Source organism: Sceloporus undulatus, chromosome 7, assembly GCF_019175285.1.
Source record: "Sceloporus undulatus isolate JIND9_A2432 ecotype Alabama chromosome 7, SceUnd_v1.1, whole genome shotgun sequence".
Lineage (NCBI taxonomy): Eukaryota > Metazoa > Chordata > Lepidosauria > Squamata > Phrynosomatidae > Sceloporus > Sceloporus undulatus.
The window spans coordinates 26,183,712-26,201,527 of NC_056528.1; the positions used below are offsets into that span (position 1 = coordinate 26,183,712).

The 17,816-nt window shown below is 45.2% G+C and overlaps 1 protein-coding gene across 4 annotated transcripts in view; it reads left to right on the forward strand.

Annotated features, from left to right (window-relative positions):
- The window catches only part of SEMA6B (semaphorin 6B), a 133,418-nt gene that overhangs the window by 50,507 nt on the left and 65,095 nt on the right, over positions 1-17,816 (forward strand). The window lies entirely within an intron of this gene.

Here is a 17,816-nt window from a genome sequence, read left to right on the forward strand (position 1 = left end):
ATATTATTCCCCCCTCTCTTTTTCATCTTCTCTCTCTCTCTCTTTCTCGTTTTCTCTCTCTCTTTCATCAATCCATCTATCTCTATCCATCTCTCTCTTATCTTCTGTCTATCTGTATGTCTATCATTCCCTCTCTCTCTCTTTCATTTTCTATCTATCTGCTCTCTCTCTCTCTCTCTCTCTCTTATCTGTCTGTCTGTCTGTCTATCTCTCTCCCTCCCTCTCTCCCTCTCTACACACTCTTGCAGTCCTTAGCCAGATATCTCCGAAATGTGGGACAGAAGGTACCTCTGAACATGTACAGAGGGCCTCTTTTCTTTCTCTCCCCCCCCCACTGCCCCAGCACATAAATCCAATCCTTCGCCCTTGCAATATGATGGACTACTCCACAACCCCCCATCCCCTGCCAGCATTACGCCGGAGGGGAATGATGGGTGTGATAGTGGAGGTTGCCCCGTCGTAGCATCTCTCAACGCTTCCCTCATTAATGCTTCTGTAATACACCGGATCAATACAGGCCCCCTCCCCGGGGACAGGGATTTCGATTTGACCCCACTGGTTTTCTCAGGCCCTGTCAGTCTAGGTTTGTTTGTTCCGTTTGGTTGGGTCTGGTGAGTTTTGGCCTTCCCCAAACCTCCCCACATACGGGGGGAAACCTTCCTGTAGTTAGAAAATCAAATTTCTTTTCACATTGCCCTCGCTTTTTGCTTTGACTACGAAGGGAGGCTGGATAATATTTTCTTTTTTCCTAAACGCCTATCAGATATAGCCGAACCACAGCTTGGAAAAGCCAGGTTTGTTCTCCATCATTCCTATTGTTTGGCTTCGATACTCTGCCACCGACTTACCTTTTGACCTTGGGTGACTCCTGGGCCATCATTTATTGAAGCCAAAGCCATCCATCATCCCCATTCGCCTTGGAGAGGAGTTGTTGCTTCATGGCGGCGTGCAAGACTGCCTGCTCCAGAGAGGTGTCTCATTGATTTGGGCCAAGATTCGACGTCACAGTCCACCTTGTTGACTTTATGACTCTTTAGCTACGTTGCAGAGATGCTGAGAAACCGTGTTAGTGAATAGTGGCGAGGCACACTGGGACACTGGCAAGAGGGCTCCAGTGTGCGTCAGGCAGGTCTGATCTGCATTGGGCACTGCTGATGTGAGCTGGGCGTTTTGGATGCACATCAGGCACTTCTCAGCTACCTAAGGCACTTCTGATGAACACTACTTCTGATGCACATTGGGCACATCTCATGCACAGTGGACATTTCTGATGTACACAGGTCATTTCTGATGCACATCGGGCACTTCTCAGCCACCTTGGGCACTTCTGGTGTGCGCTGAGCAGTCCTAATTCACTTCAGACACTTCTCGGCCACACCAGTCATTTCTGATGAACACTACATCTGATGCACATCAGGCACTTCTCATGCACGGTGGGTACTTCTGATGTGCACTGGGCATTTATGATGCATATCAGGCACTTCTTAGCCACACTGGGAACTTCTGGTGTGTGTTGGACATTTCTAATATGCTTTGGACACTTCTCAGCCACATCAGTCATTTCTGATGAGCACTACGTCTGATGCACATCAGGCACGTCTCATGCATGGGGGGCACTTCTGATGTGTATGGGCATTTCTGATGCACATCAGGCACTTCTTAGCCACATTGGGCACTTCTGATGTGCACTGGGCATTTCTGATATTCACTGGACACTTCTGAGGCACATTGGGTGCTTCTGATGTACAATGGGCACTTCAGCTGCACGTGGGGCACTTCTCAGCCACATCGGTCACTTCTGATGACCACTATGATGCACAGTGGGCACTTCTGATGTACACTTGAATACTTCTGATGTACACTGGACACTTTTCATGTATAGTGGGCACTTCTGATGCTCATTGGGCATTTCTGATGCACATTGGCATGTCTCACACACATCAGGCACTTCTCAGCCACATCAGGCACTTCTGATGAACACAGTACGTCTGATGCATATTAGGCACTTTCATTGGGATGCTCATTCATTGGGAATTTCTGATGCGCATTGGGCACATTCATTCACATCAGCCACATCTCAGGGCACTGTTCTCAGCCACATTGGGCACTTCTGATATGGATTGGGCACTTCCTATGCACTTTGGATGAGCATTGGGCATTTCTGAGGCGCACTGGGCATTTTGGATGCACCTCAGGAACTTCGGATGTGCACTGAGTCCTCTGTTGTGCATTTGGTCCTTCCGTTGCGGTCTGGCCAAACATAGCCACTGTCTGGGTGCAAACAGGGAGTCGCACAGTGTGTAATGGTGCCCATGGTGCCTTGGGCCATGGTGCATGTTACAACACCATGGTGTGACAGATACCTGTACGTAGTAACATCATGGCAGCCTCTCAGTAACGTGGATGTTGTGTGTTGTGTGCCTCCAAACCGTTTCTAACGTATGGCGACCTCAAGACGAACCTATCAAGGGTTTTTCTTGGCAAGATTTCTTCATAGTAAGTTTGCCATGGCCTTCGAAGAAGTAAATCCCATCCTGAATTCCAGCCATATTTATTGGCTCAAGCAATTCTTGTTTTTGAATTCCAAACCCTGTCTGGTTCTTGGAGGTTTTGGGGGATGCTTAGGATAACCCCTAAACTTTCTCAGGACAAGTCAGGGTAACTTTAAAAGGAGAAAATGAAACTAGAAGAAAGAAAACTCTTTCTGTGTTCAATTAAAAGGAGTTATTTCCTTCCTTGCTTAACTTTCTGGCTGTTAACAAGGTTTCTTTCTCTCTCTCTCTCTCTTTTGTGCTGGGCTTAAGGAATGCGTCTTTTTGGAAAATGCTCAAGTTTCCCTGAGATAAGCGCATTCTTTAGGTATGGGGCAATCGCTCAGGAGAGCAATGCGCATTCTTCGCTTTACAGATGTAGGCCAGAGCATTGGGGAGAGCATTGGGGAGGTGGAGGGGAAGGCTCTTTCTTTGGATCTCAGCTCCCAGAATCCACAGACTGAGGGATTCTGAGTGTTTTAGTTCAAAACAGTAACCCTCTCACACTCTGGGGGTGCGTCTACACTGCAAAATTAATGCAATTTCACACCACTTGAACTGATATGGCTCCATCCTACAGAATCCTGGGATTTGTCATTTTGGGAAGCACCAGCCCTCTTGGGCAGAGAAGGCGTGTCAAACTACAAATCCCATCAGATGGAGTAACAGCGCTGAAAAGTCATGTCAAGAGGTTTTGGTATGCACAGAGTTCTAGGATTTGGATTTCTTTTGCAAGCAAAAGCATGTGGCTTCTTCCTAAAGCTGGTAGGACAGGGCTGAGCAAAGTGTGGTGGCACCACGATCCCATTTTTGTGGCCTCTGGAGTCCTCCATCGGATCCCCCAAAATGTTTTTGAAAAATTCGGCACAATTTTTGGGCGATATTTACTGTACAGAAAGTGGCCACCGCCCCAGATCAGGCAATGTGGATTCAGAGAGTAGGCCTCTTGCTTTTGAAGGAAGGCCACAGAATTGCAGAATGATCTAGCTGGAAGGAACCACAAAAGCCATCTAAACCATTCCGCTGCCACAAGTAAAGTACCCCCCAAAGATGCCCATCCAGCCTCAGTTTAAAAGACCTCCAATGATGGAGAGTCTGCCACCCTCCAAGGCAGCATCTTCCATTGTCAAATAGCTCTTACAGTCAAGATGTTCTTCCTAATGTTCAGGTGGAATTTCTTTGTCTGTAGTTTGACTCCATTGCTCCTTGTCCCAGTCTCTAGGGCAGCAGAAAACAAGCTCACTCCATCTTCTACATGCCATCCCTTTGGATATTAAAGATATTAAAGCCTCTCACCTCTCAACCTTCTCTTCTCCAAGCTAAACATACCCAGTTCCCTAAGCCATTCCTCATAGGGCTTGGATAGAATTGGGGGCAAGGAACGGGGCCTGAATATGAATTTTGGATGGCAAGGTATGAGAGTGCTTTATTCCAAGTGTTCCCTAGGAGCATCCTCAGAAAAAGGGGGGCAATGCAGTTTACATTTGCCTTTTAGAGTAAACCAGATTTGTGCTTGCTGGGCTAGTAGGCAGATCAGATGATAGTTTGCTTGTGCAAATGCACACTCCTCTGAATTTTGCAATTTTCCAAAGTTGTCCGAATGAATATGCACAATGGGAGGAGGTGATATCTGCCAGTCTGCCCATTGAAATGGAGACCCCATGAACCACTACATTGGGGGAAAGTGATGTGGAGACATTGGGACCAATGCTACATGGACCAGTAGATACGTTTTGGGTCAGACAGTGTGTAGTGTGGGACTCTGCATAGACCAGTTGGTGTATTGGAGGAGAAGCCATATAGAACTGAAGATACATTGTGTATGATGCCACAGGGACCAGTGGATAGACTGGATGTCATGCTACATAGACGGGGAGGGAGGGGTATTGAAGGGATGTGCGTGTACTGGAAGAGAAGATACATTAGGGATAATGGCCCATGGATCAGTGGATACCTTATAGACTACTGGGTACCTTATGGGTAATGCCACATGGACCATTGGGTATCGTATGGTTAGTCTTTGTGGGCTATTGGATACCTTATGGATAATGCCACTTGGACCATTGAATATTTTATGGCTGATCCACATTAACCAGTGGATATCATATGGTTAATCCCATGTGGACTACTGGATACCTTATGGGTAATGCCACATGGGCCATTGGGTACCTTATGGTTCATCTATGTGGAATATTGGATACCTTTTGAGTAATGCCATGTGGATCATTGGATACCTTATGGTTAGTCCATGTGGACTATTGGATACCTTGTGGATAATGCCACTTGGACCATTGAATATTTTATGGATGATCCACATTGATCAGAGGATGTCTTATGGTTATCCCATGTGGACTACATGAATAATGCCACATGGACCACTGGGTACTTTATGGTTAATCCATGTGGACTACTGGATACCTTATGGGTAATGCCACATGGGCCATTGGGTACCTTATGGTTAATCCATGTGGACTATTGGATACTTTATGGGTATTGCTATTTGGACTATTGGGTATCTTATGGCTGATCCACATTGACCAGTGGATATCTCATGGTTAATCCCATGTAGACAACTGGATACCTTATGGGTAATACCACATGGACCATTGAGTACTTTATGGTTGATGCACATTGGTCAGTGCATACTTTATGGTTAAGCCGTGTGGACCATTGGATACTTGATAGGTAATGCCATGTGGACCATTGTTGTGTGCCTTCAAGTCATTTCTGACTTATGATGACACTAAGTAGAACCTATCCTGCAGTTTTCTTGGCAAGATTTATTCCGAGGGGATTTGTCATTGTCATCCTCTGAGACTGAGAGAGGGGGACCTGCCCAAAGTCACCCAATGGGTTTTATGGCCAAGCCAAGATTTGGACCCTGGACACACATACATTAATTTTGGCTGGTGATCATTAAAAAGGACATAAGATAGGGGAGATAAAATGCACTGCAAGACATTAAAATGCAATTATTAGATATCAGCTCTTTAAATACAAATGTGCATTTGGATGTCCAGCTTCCCTTCCCAAAAAAATTGCTGTAGGGGGCAGGAATGGTGTGCAATGGACTCATGTGCCAACAAATACGCATGGCACAGACCAGAAAGGGATCATTCCCGACTCATGCCATCCTCCCCATGATCATGGGCCTTCTTGTTATTGGACAACATTCCCCGATAGAGATGTAATTGGGGCACTTGGTGAGCATTGAACTTGCACGGAGGTCAGGACCATAAACCCTCTTGGCGATTTTCACAAGCCAGCTATTAAACTTGGCAACCTTTTTATCACACCCTCCCTCCGGTGCCATTTCATGGCTGGTAGGTTTTCTGACCCAGGGCAATCCACATCTTCTGAGCGTCTTCTGTGGTTGTTGGATGCCAAACCCTGGCTCTGGAATTGCTCTCTGCACACTTCAGAAACAATACCATCTCCTTCTGGAAATCTTCCCCTCGCTTCCATTAAGGCGAAATGGGGCTGTGCTTTTGTTTTGTTTTTCCTCCTTTGTGCCTCCACTTACTTATCAAGCCTTGGAGTCAATTGCTTGTATCCACCAGGCAGAATCGTGGAAATAATGTTTTCCTTCTGTGCTGCCGTTCGGATAAAGGAAAGAATTCGGATTAACCCATTTGGCTTAACCCATTGGAACCCTTGTGCAAGTAAACCTGTGCGCGGTTTGTGGGACGATTTTCCTCTGCGTTTCAAGGAGGAAATCATCCAATGGGACTTGTATCAGAGATTGGGACAATGCTGGATCAGGGTAACCATACCAGCACAACATTATCTTATGCGAGGGGGAAAGAAAGTGACTTGGTGACTCTCGGTGTGGTGCAGCAACTAAAACTGCCAATACAATCCTAGGTTGCATCCATAGGAGGATAGTGTCTAGATCAAGGAAAGTCATAGTTCCTCTTTATTCTGTTTTTGGTCAGGCCTCACTTGGAATATTGTGTCCAGTTCTGGATACATTTCGAGAAGGTTGTGGATAAGATGGAGCATGTCCAGAAGTGGGAGGCCAAAATGGTGGAAGGTCTGGAAACCACGAAGCCCTTTGAGGAGCAGCGGAGGGAGCTGGGTATGTTTAGCTTGGAGAAGAGAAGGTTTAAAGGTGATACGATAGCCCTCTTTAAGTATTTGAAAGGATGTCGTATTGAGGATGGAGCAAGCTTGTTTTCTGCTGCTACAGAGACTAGGGAGTTTGTCACACAGGAGGCTAAGTGTTCAAATCCCATGCAGAAACTGAATTTGAATTCTGGGAATATCCTCCTTACTTCCAAAACATTAACTTTTTAAAAACGTTTGTTTGGAGAGCTTTGTAGTCCTTAGTCTAGTCTTTTTGGAATGTAAGGGTAAGGTATTATCAATGCATGCCTAATATGCTCCTGCAAATCCACCGAGTCATAGCAAAGGCATTGTTTCTATTCCAAGTGACATGGGTGCATTAGCTTTAAAAGAAAGAACTAATTGCCCAGCTCAACTCCTGGGAATTGTAGTTTGATGTGGCAACAGAGCTCTCAGAATGGAATGACTAAGTGGCTCAAAAACTACAGTTCCCAGAATTCCATAGCATGGAGCCGTGGTAGTTAAAGTGGTGTCAAACTGGATTATGACTGCCGTGCGGATGCAATTTAAGGACGAATTTTGTACGGTGTAGAAGTGATGGAGTTTGACACCACTTTAACCTGGAATCCTGGGATTTGTAGTTTGTGGTGACATCAGACGGAGAAGGCGAACTAGCTCACAACACCACAAATCCTAGAATTCCATCACAGGGAGCCGCAGCAGTTAAAGTGGTGTCAAACTGCATTAATTTTGCTGTGCAGATGCAGTCATGGTTTTATCCCAGAATTTGGTAGGTGCAGAAACGCGTCCTCAGATTTTGCAAAGTTTTTAAAATCTATAGTTAAACCGAGTGCGAATTCACCGCAGCCCTGCCATGGGGATCACCAACCACTACTATCTGGGGGGAACTATAGTTTTATCCTAATTTTTCCATTTTAAATGCTTCTCGTTTGTTGCAAATTACTGCCGTCCTTAACGGAACTGCTTGCGCCGTGGTTTTCTAAACTGTGTTTTATCCCCCATTGCATCGATTACAGTTGTGTGTTGTTTTAATCTGCGTCTTGAGCTGCCGTGGCGACTCTTTGGGGAGAAAGGCAGGCCATAATTCTAATTAATGCATTCTTTTAAATAGGACCCATTGGACTGTTTGACTCTCTCTGGTTGAGGATGATGGGTGTTGCAGTCCTACGCATCTGGAAGCTGTTTTGTATGAAGAATAAGAGGGGAGGGTTATAGGGCTTCCGAAGGACCTCGGGGATTGTGGAAGAGCAAGAAATGGAGCATTTGGGGGCATTGCAATACTCCATCAGGGCGATACTCCCATCTCCATTTTGAAATGATTCCCAGCATCCTCAGGAAACATAGGACAGCCTTGTGGATTACTATTCCTTTCCTGTGGAACTCCTTCCCACTGGAGACTGGTCTGGCCCTCTTTCTACCCACCTTCCATCGACAAGCAAATCCCATTGTTTTCAATCTTTTGGCTATTAATGTATTGATGCAGAAGAGATTTTCCATGGCGCGAGATTTGGGGGAGAGGGCATAATGAGGCATTGGGGTACATCACACTGACCCCCATATTTATGGAGCCCCAAAGCAGAGATTCCTGCTCATTTTCCCTATGGGAAGCTATGGGACCATCATTTCTCCTTTGCTTTTCTTATTAATTGCATAACCTATCCGTCATCTCTCTGCTGGAGAGACTTTGGAACAAAGCAGCCATAAATTAGAAAGTCTTACCGAGGCAATCGGGAAGCCTACAGTATATATATATATATATATATATGCCAAATAAAAATGCACTCAAGGCTCTCTTCCCAGTTTCTCTGGACCACGGTTCCTCCACCTCCATCCTTGCAACCTCAGAATCTTCCGGTTGCCATGGCGATCCATCCTTGCCTCTCTCTCTCCCTCCCTTGGTACCCATGCCATAGGGACCGATGATCCAAGTGGGCACCTCTCCTGAAGGAAGGTGCATGGGATAAAAGCAAAGCCCTGCATCAGAACAGCTTTCTCTCCCCACTTTTTTTGCTCCTTAATTCCTATCAGGGATCCCCATGGGGTACTTCATATCCCCCTGAAGCTTCCCTAAGGGTACCCCAAAAACTCGGCAATCCTTTCTTTAGTTTTGCTTTGCCAGGCAAAGGATAATGCCAGGAGGGAAGATTCAGGGATAGAGGGCAGTTTGGTCCACTGTAAATTTCTTTCTTTTGCAGACCAGATTTTTACCTCCGGACCGTAGGCCTTCTTTGTTCCCTGTAACTCTTTCTATCCATTTGCCTTCTCTTATTGTTCTCCAAATAACAACAGCCACTAAATTTCTCTCCTAGCTTACTTAAACCATCTTCCCTCCTTGCTTAAAACACCCCTTAAAACCTCATGTATTTTATGCTAAGAAGGTTCAGGTATTGAGAAGGAGGAAAAACTTGGTTTGAAGATACTGAGGAGAAGGATGGTTGCAAAGGATTGCAATTGATGAGATTGATAGATCATCAATATCGGAATGTAATATTTTTGGACCGTGGCTAACCGTGAGTAACTGAAATAGCTGTAGTGATTTATAGTACTTGAGCTATACATTCCTAAGTGACTTGGGCCCAGGATGTCTGAAAGATGACCTTCTCCCATATATGTGTGTTGTGTGTTTTCATGTCATTTCTGACTTATGGCAACCCAAAGGTTACCCAACATGTGGTTTTCATGGCAAGTTTCTTCAGAGGAGGTTTGCCATTGCCTTCCCCTGAGGCTGAGAGAGTGTGACTAGCCCTAGGTCACCTGGTGGGTTTCTGTGGCTGAGCCAGGATTCGAACTGTGATCTCTCTGTGTCCTAGTCCAACACTCAAACCTCATGCTGGTTAAATTGTTTTTAGCTATGTATTTAATGTTCCTTCTTTTAAAAAATTTACCCGTTATGACATTGCCACGGGGGCCCTGGTGGGTTGGAAGGCAAGACGCAAAAGCCATTAATAAATTAATTAATGCTTAATTTATTAAGCATTAAGCATTAATTAAGTATTAATTAAGCATTAATGCATCACTAATTAATGGTTGTTAGGGCTCTGGTATATTAATTCCCTTCCTTTTTCTCCCTTCGTTCCCTTTCCAACGAAGGCTCTTAATTTTCAAGTTTCCTGAAATCCTTGGGTTAAGTCACACTTTCTCAGCCTCAAAGGAAAGCAATGGAAAACCTTGCCAATGAGAGGCAGTGCTGTGTAGTGGTTTGAGTGTTGGACTAGGACTCTTGGGAGACCAGAGTTCAAACCCCCACTCAGGGGCTTGAAAGACCGCCCCTTTCCTAGCCAGATTGGGGCCACGGTAACCTCACGCTGTGGCCTCGATCCAGCCTTTCGAGGGCGCAAAAAGGAACTTCAAAAAGTGGCTTCTTTTTGTGCCCTTGAAAGGACGTCATAGCTGTAGTGGCACATCTATACGCCGCTCCTTCAGCACTGAGTCGTATGGAGGAACATCATGACGCCATGTGCCATGTGGAGTAGTGTGCGGTGTCATGGTGCCCTGGGGGCGGAGTCAGGGCATGTGTCATTTGGTCTGTACAGGGCCTCAGACATGGAAATGCACTGGGTGACCTTGGGAAAGTCACATTTTCTCAGCCTCTGAAGAAATCATGAAAGCCAGCATAGTGTAGTGGTTCAAATGCTAAGACTAGGATTAAGTGTTAAGACCAGGATTCTTGGAGACCTGGATTCGAATCCCCACTCAGACATGGAAACCCATTGGGTGACCCTGGGTAGGTACTACTCTCTCAGTTTCAGAGGCAGTCAATGGTAGCAAACTTCATCTGGAGAAATCCTACAGAAAAAAAAAATACCCTAGGACAAATTCCTCATAACTCTCTAAGAGTCAACATCATGTAGTTGTTTGGGTCCAGGAGTAGGAGTCCAGAGTATAAATCCACATTCAGCCTTTATAACTGGGTGCCCTTGGGTGAGTCCTAATCTCTCAGCCTCAGAGGAAGGTAAAGGCAAACCGCTCTCTGAACAAATCTTCCCACGAAAACCCCACCATTGCCTTAGGGTTGCCATAAATTGGAAAAGCCTTGAAGGTGCACAACGGCAAGAAAGCAATCCTTATGAATACGATCGTGCAATTATTGCAATATTGTGCAATATGGAAAAGAGAGAGGAGCAAGTACAGATCTTGGGAAATGCCGCAGCAGCTGGAAAATGCGCTGTTGTGTATTTTTATTTTTCTGTTTTGCCTGGTGCAAAGAAAAACCCCAGATGGGTTGAAACATCTCCTTCGGTAAGACCAGATATCTTATCCGCAAACAAGAAGATTATAATTAAAGGAAGCAGGGAGTCTTGAACCTGCCTCTGATTTATACCGTCTAATACTGAAATCCTCCCCGAACAAGCTTGGCTAGACTGAAATTTGTATTTTGCTAGGCGGTGTGATTGCAAAACAAAAAGAGCACTCTGTGCATGCCCAGAGCTGCTTTCGGTTGGCACCGGAGCTGAAGTCTGAACTTTGGAACCAGTTCCTCGGCTCCTCTCTGGCTCAGATGGAGACCTGGAAGGCATTTGTCTCTGAACCTTGGTTGTCTTTTTTTCCTGCTGGGTTCAAACCTTGGCGCCTCTCCGGTGCGGTTCCCAGTTACTGAAGGCGGTGCTGGATGGAGACTGGATGGGATCTTCTTTTTGCATTTTCCCGTGAACTTCCCAAGCTCATTAAAGCAACCCTGTCTGACAGCTTGCGGTGCAGGAGCCAAGTCTGGAGGCTTTGAAGTATGTGCGGCGTCGCAGATTTTTGCATTTGGCATGCGTTGCGTGGCGGGGAAAAGGAGCAAAGGAGATGCCTGGAGGAAGCCAGCTTATCATTTGCAACAAGCGTTGCCTCCTGTTCCATGTTCTGCAGAAAGGGGTGCGTAGAAATCATGCTCTCTGAGCATGGACAGAGTGCCTTTCTCTGCACCTCAAGCAACGAAGGACAGCGAGTTTGAGACTTAGGGTGCCCAGATCTCCAGGCCTAGCTTTAGGGAGGAATCTCAGACTGAGAGCATTGCCTTGCAAAGATGGCTGAGGTTCTAGATCAGCTACTTAACTAAAATGAGTTTCAGGGAGTGTTAAGGGGATTAGGGAAATTTTATTATTGCCTATGTATCTGTTTTATTAGACTGTTGTTATCCGCCTACATCCCAGAAGGGAGAGATGGGTTATAAATATATGATGATGATGATGATGATGAGGAGGAGGAGGAGGAGGAGTCTCCTGGCCTTGCTTTTCTGGACATCACTATGAGAGAAAGAGGCACTTCAAGTTCTCTTTCAAAGAGCTCTAGTTCCTCTGGATCCCATGGGATGCAGCCATGGCAGATAGAGCAGAATCATTGCACTATAACTCTGTACTGTGAAAAGGTTGCAAGGATTCCCAAACTTTGGTCCATTCCAGGTGTTTTGGACTTCAACTCCCAGAAGCCCCAGCCAACTGGGTTGAGAGTCAGGAATGCTGGGAGCTGAAGTCCGAAACATCTGGAGAACCAAAGTTTGGGAAAGCTGGCCTATGTGGTTTCTGGAGAGCGTTGAAATTCTCCCCGATGTTGCCGTTCTTTTCCGAGTGATGACATGCTTTCAGAGACAGTAGCCCTCTCTCTCTTTCTCTCTTTCCCTCTCTCTCGTTCCTTTTTTCTTTTAATTGCTGAGATCATAGGGCAGAACTAAAAAGAAGGGGAAAAAATCAAATATGACAGGGAACAAATTAAGAACAGCAAAAGCACTGCCTATCGTAACAGCCATCTACGATTCGGGGAGCGAAAGATTCATGACGCATGCTTGAGCGCTGCAGGAAAGCGAGGGAGGCAGGCTGACAAAAGATTGCAAAAACAGCCCTCTTTCAATTGCTCCTTATTTATTTAATGAGGACAAGGATAAGGAGGATGATAAACTGTGAGTATTTTTCATGCATCAGATGGATAAATATTTGGAGCTGTTTGTTTGCCTTGCCGCCGTGGGCCTTCAAGTCATTTCCGACTTACGGCAAACTTACTGTGGGGTTTCCTTGGCAAGAGTTGTGCAGGGCAGGTTTGGTTTTGCCAACTTTGAGGCTGAGAGAACATGACTTGAACAAGATTACCCAGTGTGTTTCCATGGCTGAGCGGGGATTTGAACCCTGGCCTCCAGAGTCATAGTCTAATGCTCAAACTATTACGCCACACTGGCCCTCGGCTCTTATATTAGATCAGTGATTGTCCAAAACTATTAGGGCTGAGAGAGTGTGACTTGCCCAAGGTCACCCATTGAGTTTCCCTGACCAAGCAAGGATTCAAACCCTACCTTGGGTTTGCACTTTAAACCTGATACGGTCACCTTAAGGTTGCCATAAATCACCAATGAATTGAAGGTACACACCAAGAACAAACTTCGGGAGATGAAGGTTTGAATCAGCGCCCTGGAAAAACCAATGGTTGGCCTTGGGTACATCACACTCTCTCAGCCTCTAAGGAAGGCAAACCCCCTGTACACAAATCGTGCCGAGAAAACACCATGATAGGGTCTTCTTAGGGTCGCCGTAAGTGACAAATGACATGAAGGTTCACAACAACAACAAACTTTGGGACAAAGGTCTGAATCAATGCGCAACCCTGGCATACCTAGCCTTGGCCAAATCACATTCTCTCAGCCTCCGAGGAAGGCCAAGGAAAACCCTGACTGCCCAAATCTTGCTGAGAAAACCCTATGATAGGGTCTCCTTAGGGTCGCCGCAAATCGGAAACAACTTGGAGGCACACAACCACAACAATGGCGATCCAGACTGCAACCGTGTTGTTGCATTTTTGCACTGACTAACTACATTTTTGCACCAGCTAACTGTGCTTTGTGCCAACTAACTGCATCCCTACCTAAAGAGGGAAAACTTTGCATGCTTCTAGTTGCTTCCTCCCTGGTTCCCATGACTTAGTGCATCTGTAAGGCATGGTAAGAGGGCTGGTGTGTCGCCTGTCTCGAGTTCACATCTTGCCATTGATTCATCCTTCCAGTGATTAATTCTGGCCTCTTTCCAGGATGACGCTTTCAGGCTTGCCTTTGCGCCTATTAATCTGGGAAGATCATACCTCTGTGTGTGTGTTGTTGTTGTTGATCTTGGCACCTCCGGCTCTTGTGATGCAATGCAGCCATCTCTGGGGGAAGATGCAAAGGCACCCGATTCAGGAGAGCAGGAAGCATCTTCAAGCTGTTATCAGCTGGAGCTCCGAAGACTTGTGAATAAACCTCTGTTGGGTTTTTTCCCCAAGCTCTGGATTTTCCTTCCATTGAATGATCCATCATTGGACCTCCATCTAGTTCCAGTTTGGAACAATCAGGTCAGAATTTGAAGTAGCATTGGATGCTTTTGTATTGGTGACGGGTCTGATTGCTAACATCCAAAATCCACAAAACAGTGATACTTTCATTGCACAAGATGTTTCAGCTTCCAACATGCATTGGGTGCATTTGGGTTGTCCCATAAAGGTATCTCTGTTGTGTGGTTTTTGGATGTTGTTATACTTTGTGACATGGCCAACACAATTACCCCTGGCTATGTTTTCGTGGACTGATTGCTGTTTGTATTAGCCATTTACAAAGCCGCTAGTGAAAAAGGAAGGTCTCTGCCTCCTAGGAGTCTACAGTTTGAAGCCATTTGGGGGCAAGAGGGGGAGAACAGTATTCCTGGAGTGCAATTTGTGGGTTTATGGAAAGAAGCTGTGAGCAACATTTGGTGGCTGATGTGGTGCATGTAAAACATAAACCCCTTTAAAGGTGCGCTTATCTCTGATCGCCGAATGGAGCTGGTAAAGTTCGGATCCCTGAAAAATGCTCTTATCTCCAATCATTGATCGGAGATAGAAGCAAAATAATCTTGCAAGCTGAATGGAGAATTGCAGTGGGCTTCATCCAGCCTCCAAAGCAAATGGTTCTCATCTTTGTTGCCAGGCATGTTCTGGGGACAGGTTTTTGATCATTCAGGGTGCATCTACACACTGTCGAAATAATACAGTTTGACACCACTTTAACTGCCTTGGCTCCATCCTACAGAAATCCTGGGATATGTATTTTGGTGAGGCGTTAGCACTCTTGGGCAGAGCAGGCCAAAGACTTGGTAAAACTGCAAAAACCAGGATTAGATAGGAGCTACAATACTTAAAATGGTCTCAAACCACATTATTTCTACAGTGTGGTAAAAGAAGGAGGTCCTGGTGAACAGGTGCTGCAAGGTTGACACAAAATGTCCTTGATTCTGATTTATTTCCCCCTTTTTTCTTCTTGTGCGTATAGATCCAAATTTTTTTCACTTAGCTCAGAAGTTCATTAAGTTTTTTTATTATTATTCTTTCACATGTGACTGGTTTTTAATCAGCTTAGGATGGTTCCTCGGGGGGCCTGCAATTGTGATATGTTCCACCTCCTTTTTTTTTATGGCTAGGAGGAATTGCCAGCGGCAAACGTCTCTGGGTTTCGATATGGCTGCAAGTCTATTTCATTAAACCAGTAGATTAAACCTTAAACACATGAAGTTCTGGGAAGGGAGGCCATCTTAGGTTTACTCTGCACTGCAGAAATAATGCAGTTTGACGCCACTTGAAATGCTATGGCTCACTGCGATGGAAGTCTAGGTTTGTAGTTTGGTGCGCTATTGAGCCTTCCCTGCCAGAGAGCCTTGGTGCCAAGACAAACTACAAATCTCAAACCACAGTAGCATTGAGCTCACGTTGTGTAGCATACTATCCAACTCCTACGATTTTATGAATCCTCTGCCGTCCTGTTTTTCCATCGGCTTGTAAAACATCCCAGGTTCTCTTCCCACTTTCCTCCTTTGTCCTCAGCTTACTCCAGTGGCTACAGACTGGAAACTCTTTGAGTAACCCTTGGCAAGTTGCTCTTTTTGGGGTGCTGTAGAAATAATGCACTTTGACATCTCTTTCAGTGCTGTCACTCCAACTTAACGCAATCCTGGGATGTGTAGTTTTATTCGGTCTTTCACTTTCTCTGCTCAAGAGAAAGTTCCTGTGTTTGGAAGTTTGGAAAGGTTTCCAAAGCCTCAGCAAACCAGGAATCCCCGGATTCTGGAGGGAAACGGTTTTGCAAAAGTGCCTGGCTTACGGAAAGTTATATTAGATAGACTCCTTGTCACCTTATAACCGTGGTTTGGAGGGTGACGTCCCGGGTGAATGAATTCTTTCCCAATTTTAAAATTGACCAATTTTTGAGTTGCAATCACATTCTTTTTTACTCCGGCTTTTGGAACGTAACAAAGATCCGATCCATAGAGATGACAGAGTGATGGTATCATCCGTGGTGGTTGACTTTGCCAGCAAAATTACGATGAGCCCCATAAGTACCATCAATGGGAAAGTGACAAGAGAGATGCATGGTGTGGTTTTTTTGTGATGCTTATGAACAAAATCTGTAGTTAGAAATTACTGGGGGAAGGACAGATGCATTCAGTCTCATCATTTATAATAGTGGGTTTCATTTATTGACTACCCAAAGAGACGGAGACCTGATGTCTGAGACGTAAACTTGTTGCTTTTGTATCAGATGAATGAAGCTGTCAAATTTCCAATGGCTGCTTAGAAGATCGAGTCGTTTTCAAGCTGGAAAAAGGGGGATTTGGTTCCCTTTCAATTCCAATTGCCATAAACTGGTCTCTTGGCATAGTAGTCTTGGACTACGTCTCTGGAGACCAGGGTTTGAATCTTGCCTTGGCCATGTAAGCCTACTGGGTGACCCTGGGCAAGTCCCACTCTCTCGGCCTCAATGGATGACCATGGCAAATCCCTTCTGAAGAAGGGTCTCCTTAGGGTCTCCATAAGTCAGAAATAACTTGACAGCACACAACAACAACCACAGAGGACTAAGCAAGGGGGGGTTTACAAGCCTGTATCTTAACCCTGTTATTCATAAGGAACTTTCTGTATACAAAATATGTCCTCTAGCACTGCATGATTTTCCTCCTCTGAATTTTAAGATACTAGTCCTCATGGTTCAATATAAAGAGCTGATGAAGATGAATGTGGAGCTGAAGGTTTTGTATCCTCCCATATAGAAAGAAGGAGGGAAGGGGAAAGAGACTTGTTAGCAAATATACTTCTTCTTCTTCTTATTATTATTATTATTATTATTATTATTGGCTTGAATTTGATGTGGGACTTACGTGAGACAATGTGCAGTAGTGGTTTGAATGTTGGACTTTGACTCTGGAGACCAGGGAGTGGGAGGAAGGAAGGATCAGAGCAACTCCCTTAACATTTTAGCTTCTTGTTTGTTGAACCATCATCCTGCAATGGACATCATGGACAGAAGGAAGGGAGGAGGAAAAAAAGAAGGGAAGGGAAGGGAAGTAAAGGGAGGAAGGAAGGAAGGAAAGGAAGGAAGGAAGGAAGGAAGGAAGGGAAGAAGGGAAGGAAGGAGTGGAAGGAAGGAAGGAAGGATCAGAGCAACTCCCTTAACATTTTAGCCTCTTGTTTGTTGAACCATCATCCTGCAATGGACAGAAAGAAGGGAGGAGGAAAAAAAGAAGGGAAGGGAAGGGAAGGGAAGGGAAGGGAAGGAAGGAAGGAAGGAAGGAAGGAAGGAAGGAAGGAAGGAGAATTGACACCACTCCCTTAACATTTTAGCCTCTTATTTGTCAAACAATCATCAAGGGACAGAAGGAAGGAAGGAAGGAAAGGAAGGATGAGTGCAACTCCCTTAACATTTCAGCCTCTTGTCTGTTGAACAATCATGCAGAAGGCATGAGGTCAGTTTAGACTGTGAAATAAGGGTGTGTATGAGCAATCCCATAGGATCTTTTGGGGAGGAGATCAACAATTTTCCATGGGAAATGTTGGAAAGCAGGCTTGCCAGTGTGGAGGAAGGGATTTAGTCTCCAGGGAGGTGGAGGAAAGGAAGAGAACATTGCAAACTGAGGAGGAGAACAGAGGTCAGAATAGTTGAAATGCAGGGTTGGAATTTCCTCCGACGACACAGTTTGCATTTTTAAAAAAACATTTTCAAATACAGTGGGGCCTTGGTATCCGCCAAAGTTTGGTATCCGCCAAAGTTTGGTATCCACAGGGCACCCTCCCCATGGATTCCAAAAATCATGGCTGCTCAAGTCTCACTAAATACTATACAATGGTATTGTGAAATTGTGTCCCTGATAGAAAATGTCCAAAAGCAAATTTTTCTTTTTGGAATCTACATATTTTAAAGAATATTTTTCAAGCCGTGAATGGTTGGTTGAATCT